Source organism: Aedes albopictus, chromosome 2 (assembly GCF_035046485.1).
Source record: "Aedes albopictus strain Foshan chromosome 2, AalbF5, whole genome shotgun sequence".
Taxonomy (NCBI): domain Eukaryota; kingdom Metazoa; phylum Arthropoda; class Insecta; order Diptera; family Culicidae; genus Aedes; species Aedes albopictus.
In genome coordinates, this window is record NC_085137.1 from 436757835 (window position 1) to 436771554 (window position 13720).

The window sequence follows — 13720 nt, forward strand, 5'->3', positions numbered from 1 at the left end:
TCCCACTTTTTTTAAATGTTATTATTATTATTCCTGCATATCGATTTGGTGCCCAAACGTTGACCAACCTATCCTTTGGAATTAACCCTTCCACTAACAACACCCGAATTCCCGCGGCACCTAGGTCTGAGGAGACGTAGAGGTCTCTACGCCTTTCTTAGGTATGCAACTAATCTTTCTCTCCCATCCCTCAGCTGTCACAAGGACGTGGGCAGAACAGCTTTTGGCCGTTGGAGCATTGCGTCAATCTTGTCTTAGAGTCAGTGATTAGTCCCAAATCTCTGTTTTTTGGTAACGGACGGAAAGGACCCTCTTAACAGCGGTCTAGAACTGTACAGCCTATGAATTTGTGCTTAATGCTAATGGAAATTTTAATACTTTCAAAAATACACCTAAAAACCTCTGTTGGTTTCCAAATCATTGGGATAAATCTGTCTCGAACCCTAAAAATAAAGATATTAAATAAGAATCCAATTAATCCATATGTCTGCAGGAATTCTACGTGCTTTTTGCAAGGTTTTCTTCAGAAATTTCAACATACTTAGCGCACATCAGCTTATTAACACAAAGTAATACCGCGAAGTTGCACAAATGATTATCTAAATGGATTTATCCTGACTAGATTAAAGTTAGAAAAATCATAACAAGCTGTGTTACAATGATTTTTTTTATAAATAACGATTGTTATAAAACTTGCACCGTAAGGTCGTCATTCACCGCTCGTTTCATATGAATAATATTCAAATCATATGGAACGAGCGTTCAATACAGCATGAGCGATGAATGGCAACGATGCCTTCTGGAAAAAAAAAAACAAAAATGTAATAACTTTGGTGAAAATCATACACACCTAGAAAAAAATAATGTAATTTTAGGTGTCCTGAACCTGATATATACGAGCATCTTTAAAAACTCAAATTTAGAGGTCAAAACATGTAAACTTACGTCTTCGAGGACACTCTAAAATAAAACTTGTTTGTTCAAGCAATCGCTAAAACCGAATCGACAGATAAAACACATCAAAGTAAAATATTGAACAGGATTCGAACACTGGTCCGTCCACTGATTGAGAAGCACGGACTAATACCTCTCAGCCATTTCACCGAGTTGGGGGTTAGACAATAAATGTGAAACTGTTTCTACGTACCTGATCAGACAGGTTTGTTGACTTCTTGTGCAACCCACATGAACTTACAGGTTAATTGAGGCATATTTACATTGAGTCATGAAATGTTTACGTACGTTGATGGTTTACGTCACGTGTAAATTCCCATTTTTTGTAACAAAAAAATTGTATAACTTTTTCGTGAAATATGACAGGGATTACCAAAATTATGAAATAATATGTTTTGGATTATATAACCAGTTGTGCTATAATTCCGAACTAGATTAGAACCAAGACAAAATCTGGCGCCTCTACCAATTAGGCTATCACAGTACTCGAAAAGAGCGGTGATATAAGCTTTACTGGTTCTACGTATTCCCAGTTCCCTTATTCAAATCCTTTTGTCAGACGTACATGAGCGAGGTTGTATGATACCATATTATTCTTCTTCTTCTTCTTCTTGGCGTAACGTCCTCACTGGGACAAAGCCTGCTTCTCAGCTTAGTGTTCTATGAGCACTTCCACAGTTATTAACTGAGAGCTTCCTCTGCCAATGACCATTTTGCATGTGTATATCGTGTGGCAGGCACGAAGATACTCTATGCCCAAGGAAGTCAAGGAAATTTCCTTTACGAAAAGATCCTGGACCGACCGGGAATCGAACCCGTCACCCTCAGCATGGTCTTGCTGAATACCCGTGCGTTTACCGCCTCGGCTATATGGGCCCTTACCACCATATTATTAGGTCGTATGAATAAAAAGTAGTAAACTTCAACTTCAAACTTCAAACTTCAATTTTGATAGTAAATACAACTTGTGGAACATGTTCGTATGAAAAATAAAACGAGTTTACTACACTACATCTTTCGAACATACTACGAATAAAGCATTCAGTGTTAATAAAAGTTTACTACAAGTTTTGAGTAGCAACCTGCTATGGGTGGTGTAATAAAGGCGAGATTCCGATGGAGAACCTTGGAAAATTTGGAAAATAGGATGAATTTTCAACACATTTGTATAACATCGGTTGGTACCGTAATAATCTTAACTAACTCGATGAATACTAGTAAATTCTGGAGAAAACTTCTGACCTCAAGAACTCTTTCATAGTTTACTATTTTCTTGAAGGATTCTTTTGAGAATATGCTTGGAAATCGATTTATATTTCGTTCCGTAATTCCTCTGAGGATTGTTCCCGAATTTCTATCCAGGATTCGCCCATGTGTTCCTTACCATATTTCTTCTTGGATATCCAAGTTATTTCTTTAACTTCTTACGCAATATCTTACTGTTTTCTTCCGATTTTTCATTCCAAAATTTGTCCTTGAATTCCTGGAGGTTTGTACATTTTTTAAAAGTTATCCAAGAATTCCTTTTAAGACTCCATCCTAGATTTGCTCCCAGAGTTCTTTCCGGGAGTTTTTTGCGTTCTTCCCGGGATTTCTGAGAGTTGCTCATGGGATTTGTACCAGAGTTCATTATAGAATTTCTACAGGAGTTTTTAGCGGGTTTCCTGTAAGAGCACTTCACGGGATATCTTCCATAGCTTCTCGGGAGATTACTTTCGCAAACTTTATCAAAATTATGTATATTGAAATTCCTTTGGAGAATTCAATTTGTGATTTTCCGGGACAATTTTCCTACAGTTTCTCCAGGGTTTCTTGAGATACTTCTGTAGCGTTTCTCGCCAGAGTTATCCAGCTGTTAAGGGGCCCAGGCAAGTAGTTTCTAGGGGAGTTTAACTAGGTTATGGGCTTCCGGTGTTTTAAGAAATTTTAAGATTTTAGTTTGAGGACGTTGAAGGGAATTTCAGATGTGTCAGAGGGTTTCGGCGACGTTTTAGAAGATCTCAGAAGCATCTAGGAGGTTTTTAGGGGTATTTTTATGGGTTCCAGGAGGTTTCGTGAAGTTTAGAGGGTACCAAGGCTAGTCTCAGGGAGTTTAGGGGTCTCATATGGTTTCATTGGGGGTTTCAGGGGTGTTTTGACGGGGTCTCATGGGGGGGGGGGGTTTTAGGTGTTCCCAGGAGGATTGAAAAGGAATCAGAAGTCTTCCGGAGGTTTCTGGGGTGTTTCAGGGGGATTTTAGGCGATTTCTGGAAGTCTCGGGGATCTCATGAGTATCTGAGGGGGTCTAATGAGCGTGTCAGGGGGTCTCAAGGACACTCAGGGTGAATTCAGTGGGTATCTAGAGATTTGAGGACATTTTAAGGGGGTTTCAGAGGCATTTCAGATTATCTATTATAGTCAATTAAAGTATTTACTTAATGTATGCACGAAATGCCCTCTTTTTATGCCTTATTTTTTATTTATGCACGTTTTCTAATTATGCCCCCCCCCTCTCAGTCCATGGCATGAAAAGAAGTTCAAGTGAGTACCAAATAAAACTGAAAAAAAGGACATGAACACCCTAAGTATTATTTAGAGAAATCCCGATAGGGACACCAATATTATATCCGGGACAACTTTCGGTAGGGGTTGTGGGAAGAACACTGGGAGTAATCCTGGAAAAAAATCTGAGAGTTATTTCAGGATTATCACAGCAAAACTTACGAGGAATAGCCTGGAAAAACATAAAAAAACGCCTGTAGAAGTTTCAAAAGAAACGCTGAATGAACCCGGGAACCTTTAGAGAAAGTCTAGGATAAGCTTTGAAAAACTCTGAGGGACATCCCGGGAGCAATACTGGAAGGAATTTTCCAATACAAACTCCAGGAGAAACTCCGGGTAAAATCTCACTCTAAAGAAAAGTTCACGATACTTTTTGATAAAGTTTCAGGAGAAACTCCGGGAATCCTACGAGGGATCCTAGGAACCATTCCGAAAACAGCTGTGGAAGAAATTGTGGGATGAATTGTTGCAGAAAACCCATGAAAAACACCTGAAAACCCTGAGATGAAGTGCAGATCCCAGAAATAACCTCTGTGGAAATTCTTGGAGAAACCCCGGAATGAACTTGTTTAAGAAAATAGTTCAAGAAAAATCCCGGATGAAAATCTAAGGAAACCCTGCGACAACACCTGCGTTATATCTAGAGAGGAACTCTTTAAAAAATCTTTAAAAAAATCCATGAAAACTTCTTGGAGATAACACTGTAGGAACTCTGGTAGAAATCTCGCGAGGGACTATACAGAAAGAAATCTTAGCAAGTAATCGTGCAAGATCTCTGTGAGAAACTCCAGGTAATATCAGTTGGCCTCGAGGAATTATGGATGATTTGCTAGGAGGAATTGCGGAAGGAATTAATCAAATCAAATCAAACTTCTGAGAGGACTTATATGTGAAATACTGAGAAAAATATCGTGAAAAGAAGGAACCTTTTGAGAAATTCTGGAAGGCATTTCAAGAGATATCTGTAAGGAGTTCCAGAAAGAATCCCTGATGGATATTTTGGAGAAAACATTGTGTGAAAGTTTAACTCCCAGATTCGTCCACGTCTACCTGAAATTTGCAGTCTCTTCTCGGAGTTGTGGACTTGCCAGTTATATCTGCTAGATTTGAGAGCTCTCAACTTGTTCCTAAAGTACGAAAATCACGGCGTAAGTGGACACACGTTCGCTTCACAAGCGTATAGTGATGGATGTGATTCCCAACCCCAGCGCTTTTGTCAGTTTCTCTTCCTTCCGAGAGGGGAGGTTGCTCTTTTGAGCCCATGGCTCTAATGGATCCGGATATTTGGACGACTTCATTATGGACTCCCAATCGGACTGAATAAAGGAACAAACAACAGCCACACAAACATTCTCGTACCCATCATTTTCTCATGATGGGTGGAAAGTGAAAGCAGCACAAGGAGCAACCAGTACGATACTGTAGAATAGAATTCATTTAGGTCCCGAGCAGAAGAAAATAACAGTCGCATAACAAAACGCGTTATTTTGGCAAAATAACTGAGTAATGAAATCAGTTATTTTAATGTTATTAACATAACATATTCTGTTATAAACTTGCGTGTCATAAGCGGCAAAATAACAAATATCATAACAAAAAAATGTTCCTGGAAGACCAATTTAATAACATGTTTTATTTGTGTCAATAACAACATTTTTTTTATCTGTATTAACGAGATTTTTAGCCCTAGGCTAGTTCATCTCGGGACCCACGCTTTACTTCCCTTCCGAAGGAAGAACTCACATTTTGTGAGTTTGTCGGGAGTGGGATTCGATCCCAGGTCCTCGGCGTGATAGTCAAGTGTTCTAACCATCCCACCAGGTCCGCTCCCACTTAGCAATAACAACTTAATAACAATGAATTTAGAAAATATTTCAATAACAAATTTTGATCTACAAAAGTTATTGATAACAAACCAAAAGCAATTTTTTTTGGATAGAGTTATCCTAATTGCGAATTATAACATCTTCTTTTTCTTCTGGCTCTACGTCCCCACTGGGATTTGGCCTGCCTCGCTTCAACTTGGTGTTCTTTGAGCATTTCCACAGTTAATAATTGAAGGGCTTCCTTTGCCTGCCATTGCATGAATTTGTATATTGTGAGGCAAGTACAATGATACACTATGCCCAGGGAGTCGAGAAAATTTTCCCGACCAGAACGGGAATCGAAACCGCCGTCTCCGGATTGGCGATCCATAGCCTTAACCACTAGGCTAACCCGCGAATTATAACATATGAGTCTAACTATTTCCGAGGAACTACTAATCCAAAAAGTAAATATTACAACATTCTGAGATTTTCTGTGGCATGGATACGACTATATGTAACTGGATACAAAAAATGATAAAAAACAGGACATAATTTCGAAGTGTTCATAAAATTATTAGCTGACAAGAATAATAATTAGAATTATTAGATAATATGTACGGAATGCTGTAAAGAACGTAAACCTTCAATGTTGTAGTTACAATTTAAAAACTTGTTATTGTTGTGATATTGTTTATCTAATATTTGTACACTCTCAATATCACAATAATAACATAGTTTGCTCCATAACAAAACATGTTATTTAAATATTGTTTAATGGGTGCATATCAATAGCTGGATAATATCAAAATAAGACTGTCCAACAAAACATGTTATGGAAAAGTAATTCCTTGATAAGTTAATAATAACAAAACAAGATAAAAAAACAGGTTATTTTGTTATTTTGTAGTTATTATTTTGCTATTCTCTTCTGCTCGGGGTGCTGTACAAAGTAAAAGGGCAGCTGTCAATTGGATTCGCTCACGTATTGCCCTAGGGGGACAATAGAGCTGTAAATTAAGTGTAAGCGATTAAGAATTGACATTCTTCCAGGTATGCATAATAAGTTTTTCAGAGAATTCAGGGGGCTCCAGGAAGATTTTCGGGAACAGGGGTTTACAAAAAGTTTTTGAGAGTATCAGTGGGTTCGGGGAGTTTCAGGGAGTTTCCCGGTGGTTTATCTTGGTTTCAAGGCGTCTTTAGCCACTGCAGTAGAGCTCAAAGGTTTTCAAAAGGCTTCAAAGATTTTACATGAATGCAAACTTATCTGGAAAAGTGTGTTTAACCAAATGTAATGATAACTATGATAATAATAAAGGCTCCGAAGGGTTTCCGAGGGGTCCTTGAGGGTTCAGAGGCGTTACCAAGTGTTTATGAAAAGTTTTTGACAGTCTCAGGGGGTGTGGGAATGGTTTATAGGCATTTCAAAACGTTTCAAGGACTTCCATGTGGCGTCGGGAGAATCCCTGGGGTTTGAAAGGGTTCCTGCTTAAAGGAAATTCCAGTAAGGTTTCATTAGGGGTTTCGGGAGCTTTAGAAGAATAAAAAAAAATCATGGAATCCTAGGTGATTTTCAGACGGGCTTCAAGAGTTTCAAGGAGTTTCAGTACGTTTCTGGGGGTTCCAGGAGGCTTCACAAGAGTTCTCGGAGATTCCTTGGGGCTAAACACAATTTTCAGGGGAATTCAGATGGATTCCAAGTCGTTTCAATACATTTCAGGGGATTCCGTAGTAGTGTTTAGGAGAGTTTGTGGGCGCTCGAGAGAGTTTCAAGGAATTCCAAGGCTTTTTATGGAAACTTCAGGGTGTGCCAGTGACTTTTTTGTAAAATTTGATTAGAGTATATCAACAAGTTCATTAGAATTAAGCCCTTAAAGAACTTTTTCAAGATTCTTCTTCTCCTTCTTCTATGTGGCTTTACGTTCCCACTGGAACTTGGCCTGCCTCTCTTCAACTTAGTGTTCTTTGAGCGCTTCCACAGCTATTAAATGAAGGGCTTCCTTTGCCTGCCATTGCATGAATGTGTATATTGAGAAGCAAGCACAATGATACAGTATGATTTATTATTAGATTATTTTTACCATATTTTGAAAAATTACCATAAATCTGAGAAAATTGGGTAGGTTTTGGCTCCATACATTTGTATGGAAAGAAACTTTCCTCGACATTTTGATCCTCGAAGCATATGGTCACAAGAAAACCAGCAACTGTACTGAAGGCCCACGGCAATACCAGAAGCACTCCGGATGGACTGATAAAGAACAACAGCGACAACATTATGTGCTCTTCATTCTACCGTTGAAATTATCAGTGATTCTTAGACTCTGTATATTACAGCAATCAATTTGACCCCCGCTCACGTAGTGTCCTGAAAAAAAAAGAGTTAAATTGAAATTATTTTAACAGCAACAAAAAAGCATCAATATATTTGTTGTTTATAACTGCAGTTGTAATAATTATGTTAAAACACATAGCAAAGATTCTGGTCTGGAACTGTTGAACTATCACGCGTTGAGTCTACACGCGTAACGAGCACAAGTTCCAACTGGAAACCCACTTTTCCGGCTGTAGTACTGTGTTGTCTTGCCGAGAGTAAACACTGAAAATTGCATTATTTGTCAACGGGATTTCCGGCAGCGTGCAAACACACTCGACTACGACGCCGACGACGACAACGACGGCTCGTTCCCGTTCGTTTACCATCCCGGTCCGATGAGTGTAGACACAAGAAGGAGTCTTCCAAGCTTCCATCCAGCCAGCCGTACAAATAGTGAATTACTGATGGTATGGCGCTGTCGCACTCGTACTGTAGCCATCAAGCAACTGTCACATTTGCACCATGGCGGCACCAGTCACTAGTCAATAGTGGCCTACGCCATTTAGATGGAACAGCAGCGCGTGGAATCACCCACCATGAGGACATCTAATGCCATACCGGGACATTTCGCCGTGGCTGTTATCCTGTCGGAGCGTTTCTATTCAATTTCGCCTCATCGATAGAGTGCGAACCCGACTAGAAAGTTGTGTCAGTCAAGTTTGAATCATTGTGATTGGTGAAAGAAACTAGATGCGGGATGATGTTGGATTAACTGAAATCGTTATAAATTTCTTTTCAAAAAAATAACTTATTTTGTTATAATCAGACCAAAATTAAAACTAACTTGATATATTTCGGCTTCAGAATAACTAGTTTTTTCATCATAATTTGATTTTTTTATGCAACTTTACAGCATGCCAAAAATTCAAAACAAAAATACTTACAGTAAGAACATATAAAATCATTTATATCAAAATGTGATATAATTTTGGTATAATATTTAATAAACATCAGAAGTATACCACAATGTAGTTGTAAACATCAGGATTTGTTATAATTATGTTATGTTTTTGCAAGAATCTTCTAGTCGGGAAGCGTACATACTATCAAATAGGGGAGAATAGGATCAAGAGAAATATAAATTTTAAATTTTGCTAGCAGTTTAGAGGGAGTGCAAGACCCTCCTTATGTAAAACAAATGTTTGATGTTTAATAAGTCAAGGGTTTTGTTTTGACTTCGTTGGTTGGTAGAGCATTCATTCATTAAATTGAATATAGCAAAGTTGCGGTTGATCATCTATCCCCAATGGCACATATTTTGCCAAATTCCACGACCAACGATAACGAGCTTTACGAAAGGATGGGGTAGAGCAAGTGTGCTTGAAAACAATAAACCCAACATCCGGCGTGATCTCTTCCACTCGTTGTTGGCAGCATCCGCACGCGGCGAGTCGGGTAACGATGTGGTGGCGCCGTTATATTTAGCCACCGTTAGCCGCAGTCCTCTCAACTCAATGCAAGCGCGACGAGCGATAGTGGTTCGGCGTATCTTTGACATTTATTAGATTTCATCCTGCCAGGGACAAAAGCATGAAATTAAATCAATCAATCAGAGCTTTTCCTTTCCGAACGCTACGTTGGTTGGGAGAGTGGATGAATATGCGTTTGCTGCGTTGCGTTATTGGAAGGGAAGCCCCTGTCGAGAGAAGCAATTTCCGGCGAACAATCAACTAGTATGGCGGAAACAATTCGTGAACTGAACCGGAGTTTGCTACAAAGTGTGATTTAATTCCTGGAAAAGTAATATTGCAAGGGTAAACCATGTGGATGAACATGGATCTAATGAACGCTCATAGAAAAAAGTAAATACACATGAAAAACTGCAGATTATGCACAAATTTCCTTGTACACTTTATTTTCCCGTTTCTAATTTTTCCATCAATCCTTGTTTTATGCCTCTTTTTCCATCACTTCTACTTCAATCACTTAGTTTTCAATATTTTATCTAATTCATTCCCTTTATTATATTTTGTTACCCAAGTAACACACATGTTATATAAAAGTTACGACAGCGCAAGTTTTGGTTGTATAGAAGTTTATTTTACGTTATTTCAACACAACGTTAGAATTACGTAAAATAAACTTCTATACAACCAAAACTTGCGCTGTCGTAACTCTATTATAACATGTGTGTTGCTTGGGTAACTTTCCTGGTTTTTTCAACTTGTTATTTTTCCGTTTCTTCTTTTCCGATTTTTCTCTACTGTTTAGAATTATTCTGATTTTTATGAGCAATATCATTCTTCGAAATCCAGATTTTTCATAAATCTTTTGATTATTCTGCATCTGAGTCTGAATCTGAATCATCCTGAATCTTCTGAATCATCCGATTCTCTAAATCTTCTGTTCCTCTCAATCTTTTGATTCATCTCAATGTTTTGATTTTTCTGATTATTCCTATTTTTATAAATCTTGTGATACTGATTGTTCTGAGTCTTCTGATGCTTTCCCATCTTCTGATACTTTATTCTCCTTTCTTTTTTTTGACATTGAACCCCCACTATGACAAAAAAGGCAATAAATCTTCAGATATTCATCTGTAGGGCCAGGGCCTGAAGCATTTTACATATTTAGTTTTTTTTTCTTCATGTTTAATATCTTTTTTTCTCTCTTTCTCATTCCATTTCATGTTTTCCTGTTTATTTTTTATTACCATCTCTACTATCTTTTCTCAATTTTTCCTTTAGATTTTTTTTCTGTTTCTGTGTTGTTTTTTTTCTCTTTCTCTACCTCTGCTTCGATTTCATTGATTTATCATTCACATTTTTCTATTATATAATTTAAATGCTCACCTCCCTTTCACTAGTTATTCTCATACAAATATTCCTTTCTCCTTTTTTTCTGACACTTTTTTTTATTTTCATTCCTATATCTTTCACTTCTGCTTATTTCACTTATTTTTCCATAACGTTTTTCTTCCACCTTTCGTTCAATAACTTCTATCTCTACTATTCTGTTACTTCTGATTTCATTTACTGCTTTATCTTGTCCATTTGTAGCCTGCATATCTTTTCTATCTGGCTTTGTGTTTTATTTTTATTTTCCTTTTATTCTTTTCCGTTTCTTCCTTTTCTGAATACTTTGGAACTTATAATCATTCTGAATATTGTTTTTTTTTGTAATTTTGATTCTTCTGAATCTTCTGCTTTCATCCTTTGAATCTTCTTAATCTTCTGTTTCTACAGCAACTCCTACTAATTCTAATTCTTCTGAATCATGATATTTCTAAATCTTCTGATTCATCTCAAGAATCTCCTGAATCTTCTAAGTCTTTAGAAACTTCTGATTCATCGGAATCTCATGATTATTTTTAGTCCTCTGGTTCGTCTGATTTTTCTGTATCTTCTGAATAAGCAGAATGTCTTTTGAACACATATTCTGATCCTCCAAAGACTTGTAGTTTTTTTTCAGAAACTTCTGAATTTTATGATAAGACTCTTCTGAAACTCGATTTTATTAAATCATCTAACTCTTTTGAATTTTGCTGTTTTTCTAGATCTTCTGACTGTCCTTAACCTTCTGATTTATTCAAATCTTCTGAAACTTTATCCTCTTTTCCTTTCTGTCATCTTTGTGTTTTTAATGTTCAAAAAGACTTCGACACATGAACCTGGACTAGACTAGATTTGAACCCAGATGCAGAAGTTCATTTGTTTTTTTTTCATCCTTTTCGTGTTTTCAATTTCTTTTCGTCTATCTTCCTTTTTCATATTTCCTTTTTTGTTATTTCTCTATGACTTTTTTTTCAATCATCTTTATTTTTTTAGTTTTCTTCATCGTCTATCTTTCGTCCAATTTCCTTTCACTTTATATTCTCTTTTATTTTTCTCTTTCTTATTCTTCTTCCACTTCTTCTTTTTGCACTCCTCCTTCATTTACTTCTTCCATCACACCTCATTTCTTTTACTTCTCTTTCATTCATTTACTTTGCTTTCTTCTTTCAGCTTAAATTCTTCTGATTCTTTTGAATCATTGAATTCTTCTAAATTGTTCATGAATAATCAAAGTCCTATTCTTTCAATTCTGCTGCTCATAGTTCATGCTCATGAAACTCCCTATACTTCTAAATCTCCTGCTCATTTCGATCTTCTGATTCTTCTGAATCTTTTACTTTTTCAGAATCTACTGATTCTTCTAAATCGATTCTTCTGTATCTTCTGAATCTTTTGCCCAGAACTGAACCAGATTTGAACCAAGCTAGAAATATTGTTCAAAAGAACAAAGCGTTCCACATATTTCTTCACTTTACTTTCTCTTTCTTTTTTTCTTTCTTGCTTTTCTTTGTCTTTTTCTCACTTTCTTATTCTCCTTTTCCTATTTTCTTCATATTTTTCCTCTTGCTTCATTGTTCTTACTACTTTTTCTCTATTTTCTTAATCTCTTCAACAACTATCTCTTCTTTCTATTTGTTTTAGCTCTCTTTCGCAATTATTCTTTCTCTTGTAGAACTCTGCATTTCTTTCACCTCATGTTCTCCTTTTTTCTCTTTTTTATTCATCTTTCACTTTTTTCTGACATCCATTTTTTCCACTTATAGTTCAGTGGATAAGAACTGTGGATTTTCCTGAAATAAAAAAACTTTTTAAAAGTGAATACGAAAGGAACCACTATCTCGCAAGCTTATTACGATCGAAGTCTTTAGTCTACAAACATATGTATGGTTGATTACAAAGACAATATTTTGTGCCATAAACGTACACAATAACGTCAATTGCAATAATGTCCCAAAATATTCAAATGTTCAGCAATTCATTCAGGGATTTCTTTAAAAATGTCTCGCTCCGAGGATTTATTGAACCTGGAATTCCTTTACGAATTGCTTCGGAAATTCGTCAAGGAGTTCCTTCGAAAATTCAGGGATTCATGACAACCACTTGATAGAGCGTGGTACAAGTAGTGTAGGTTTGTACAACTATCTGCTCGGTCGCCTTTTGTTGCAATTCTGCGGTGTTAAAAAAGTAAGTGAACTCAGAACTTTCAACTTTATTACGACGGTCACCGAAGAAAACCTTCCATGTGTTCCTCCAGAAGTGTCACAAAGAATTTTTTTTACAAAATCTGTCATGAATTGCGTCATCGGTTCCTCCATGATTTTTCAATCATTTCAGAGATTGTTTGAGAAATTCGCCCAGGGATAACTTCAGAAATTCTTTTAAAAATTTATTCAGAAATTTCTCCAGGCATTCGAGCGAAGAATCTATTGAAAAAATCTACCAAAATTTTCTTCATAAATTCTTCTAAAAAAATTTTCTGAGTTTTTTTTTAAAGGAAATTTGTCCGAGTATTCTGCAAAAAAATCTCTTATGGATTCTTTCAAAAAGAATCCATGGATTCATTCGGAAACTTTCTTCAGGGATTTATTTTGAAATTCCTCTTAATCTACAAATGGCACAAAGAATTCTGTAAAAGCAATTTGCATGATTTACTTCTGAAATCCTAAATTTTTTTCAAAAAAAATATCCATGAATTTGAGCAGAAATTCCTCCAGGGATTCTTTCTAAAATTTGTTCAGATTCCTTCAGAAATTTCTTTAGACAGAGTTTCCTTTGATAAAACTTTCAGCGATGTCTTCAGAAACTGTTCCAGAGTTTCAAAGAAAATGATTCAAAAGCGCCTTCAAAAATTTGTACTAGGGTTACTTTGGAAATTTTTCCAAGGATTTCACCAGAAATTCCCACAGCAGCTTCTATTTTTTTCCTTTAGAAGTTTCACTAAGAGTTGTGTAAAAAAGTTGTGTATGAGTCTCTGCATAAATTCATGTAGGGATTTCTTTAGATTTTTCAGAGATTAACCCTGTTTTTCGGAACTTTTCAAGATCTTTTTTCTTTCAAAAAATCCTTTGCAACTTCCTTTAATCATTTTCTCAAAACTTTCTCCGGGGTTTGCTTAAAAAATTGCTCCAGGGATTTTTTTAATCTGAAGTTCTGAAAAAACTTCCTGGAATTTCCTTAGAAATTCCTCCAGGGACTGTTTTTTTTAATGTGGAATCCATTCGGGGAATTCTGCAAGGATTTTTATACAAGCCTAAACAAGTTTTTCGAGG

The 13720-nt window shown here is 36.6% G+C and overlaps 1 protein-coding gene across 11 annotated transcripts in view; it reads left to right on the top strand.

Annotated features, from left to right (window-relative positions):
* LOC109406423 (calcium-binding protein E63-1) overlaps nt 1–13720 on the top strand; it is a 389205-nt gene that overhangs the window by 227914 nt on the left and 147571 nt on the right. The gene's annotated exons all lie outside the window — the stretch shown is intronic.